The 2775-nt window shown below is 41.8% G+C and overlaps 1 protein-coding gene and 1 long non-coding RNA gene across 2 annotated transcripts in view; both read left to right on the top strand.

Moving 5' to 3' along the window:
* The window catches only part of dpy19l1l (dpy-19-like 1, like (H. sapiens)), a 74588-nt gene that overhangs the window by 9062 nt on the left and 62751 nt on the right, over window positions 1-2775 (top strand). The gene's annotated exons all lie outside the window — the stretch shown is intronic.
* Window positions 2008-2641, top strand: LOC119409788. The gene is made up of 3 exons (XR_005186800.1): window positions 2008-2078; window positions 2462-2486; window positions 2575-2641. It is a non-coding gene; the product is annotated as an uncharacterized LOC119409788 (long non-coding RNA).

Genomic DNA, 2775 nt, shown 5'->3' with positions numbered 1-2775 from the left:
GGGTTGCTTCTGAAACATGAGCCAGCATGCTGAGGTCATTTAGTGACATCTGCTGGTCTCAGTTGCTGATGTTTCATGTTTGTCTTAGAAAAAATACTTTTTCATTATTTTTCTGAAAATGCACATAATCAAATGTAAATTAAAGCACAACGCTTCTTTTATTTGGTGCTCAAATTTGCAGCATGTTTTATAAAACAAGATCAATTAAAAAGCTTCGTTTTAATTTTGGTTATAAAAACGTGTGTTTTAGTTTGTTGATGTCATTTCTTGATTCATGATTTGTTGTGGTCCATGACTTTTTTCAGTAGCTTCAAATCATTGTTGCCCAGTTGTGCATCTTTAAAAATAATAGTAATAATTTTATTTTGGTGTTTCTTTGCCTTTGTGACCCTGAACAAAAGGATGTAGATATAAGACAGATGGATCTCAGCAATATTTTTCATGTGGTCATGTCTCTGTGTGAAGTCATTAATGTATTTGTTTCAGTCATTCTTTGTTATTCTGCTGTTAGTGGGCATCTTTGTCATAAGTTAGTAGATATTTGGTATTTTTTTATTAGTTTTTGTGCATTTCAAGTTATTATTTTGTTTCTGTTTTGTGTTGTCCCATTATAAAGTTAACTTTACGTATTAAGGGTTGTCAGTTTATTTTATTGACACTTTCACAAAAACCATGTTGTTGTTGTTTGATCAAATACATCCACATGTATGAACAATTCTTTTATTTTTATATTATGATCTCTTGTGTTTGTATTTTACTGGATAATGCTGAAAGCACTTTATGCTTTGAGAAAGCACCATGATTTAGTTGTATTTCAGTAAATTGGATGTTTTATGCTTTTTCCAGATTAAACAAAGAGATGAATTCCTGCTTTCAAACACAAAATGTGCGCCTTCCATAAATGGCATGAAAATTCTTCCATACAGGAGAAGACAGGAGACAGAGACATGGACAAAAAGACAGGAGACAGAACTGGAAGTAGCAGAAATGAAGATGTTGAGGTTCTCCTTAGGAGAGACAAGGATGGAGAAGATCAGGAATGAGATCAATCAGAGGTACAGCACAGGTTGAACAACAGGGAGATAAAGTTAGAGAGGACACACTGAGATGGTTTGGACATGTCCAGAGGAGGGACAGTGGTTTGGACATGTCCAGAGGAGGGACAGTGGTTTGGACATGTCCAGAGGAGGGACAGTGGGTGTATTGGTAGAAGGATGTTAGAAATCCATTCAACCTTTATTTAGACAGTAAATCCCTTTGAGCCTCGAGGACTCATTTACAAGAGAGACCTGATTTCAACAAAGAATGACGACAACAATGGACAACAGCGACAACAATAGACAGTTATAAAAGATGGCCTAAAAAAAGTAACAAAAACAGCTCGATTACAAGGAGGACATGGAGGTAGATGGAGTGAGGACAGAGGACATGGAGGTAGATGGAGTGAGGACAGAGGACACAGAGGACAGAGTGAGATGGAGGACTCACTGTGGAGACCCTGAAGAGGGAGAAGCCAAAAGAAGAAGAAGAAGATACGTGTTCCAGTTAATAGCACAATTGAATTGTATATTATTTTGCTAACTACCGAGAATATCAGCGAATGCAGCCTACAAGGCTTGATCCATTGACTTAACGAGGGGTCTGCGACCTGGCGTTGCCATGGTTACAGTCTGACGCTCCCTGCAGTAGCGCTCCATCGCCGGCAGGGGGCGCAGCTTCATAACGTTTCTATGAGGAATCCTTGAGCGCATCTCTCAGGTAGTTTGGCAGATCCGAGGAGCAGATAGGAGTAACGGTGGAGCTGTTCGGCTCGCACCCGTCAGGTCTCTCTCTTCTTTCCCCAAACCCCTTCTCTTTCCCAGCGACCATGGTGGCTAAAAACCGAAAACAGACGGGGAAGAGTCCAGCGAGCCAGGGCGACAAGAACCTTCACGTTTCAGCCCACAGCAAAAGTAGCGTGAGGCGGGCGGGCAGGGAGGGCAAGGCTGGCTCTCATCCGAACGGGCTGCCCCTCGTCGGACACAGGCTGGGGCTCTCCTGCCCCCCGCTTCTGAAGCTGGGAACTTCTGTTTTCCTCGGTAAGTCTGGAGCTTTAGCCTGCTACAAGCTAACGGGTGCTAACGGGTAAACTAGTTAACGGCTCCGTTAAGATGATCTCCGTTAGTTATCACGAGGCTAACGTTAGCTTAGCTTCCGACGGTACTTACCTATCCTTGCTAACCACGTAAAAAAATCAATAAAATAGCGTAAGTAACCTTTATTCTGCTTATTCTGTACGTCAGATCCGACACGTGTTTACGGGTTTTGGTGTCAGTTCTCTCTTGGATACGTGTAACGGGATAATATCAGTTATTTATCAGTTGATCAGTAAGTGTTGTTAGCTGGTGTTTGTGTAGTTGCGGTTTGTTGTTCAGAGGAAGCGGTCCGAGTCCACGCTGAAACTTTGTCTCTCTGTCCACAGCTGTCCTGTGTGGATATTTGCACTGGTAAGACTCCAGCATTATTTCTTCATAAAGATGCAGTTTATTTGGTATTTACGCTGAATGTTCAGTATCTGGTGCTGCCCTCCTCTAGGTATCATCTCTCACAGCTGTTTGAGAATGACAGGCACTTTTCACATCTGTCCACACTGGAAAAGGAAATGGCTTTTCGAACGGAAATGGTAAACAGTTATTTTCATCAGGAATGTTTCAACAATGTTGCTTTACAGCTTATAATGCCCCAATTCTCATGCTGCTGATCTGTTTCATGCTGCTGATCTGTTTCATGCTGCTG

The sequence above is a fragment of the Nematolebias whitei genome, chromosome 5 (assembly GCF_014905685.2).
Source record: "Nematolebias whitei isolate Nwh7 chromosome 5, NemWhi1, whole genome shotgun sequence".
NCBI lineage: Eukaryota > Metazoa > Chordata > Actinopteri > Cyprinodontiformes > Rivulidae > Nematolebias > Nematolebias whitei.
This window is presented reverse-complemented; position numbering and strand designations above follow the sequence as displayed.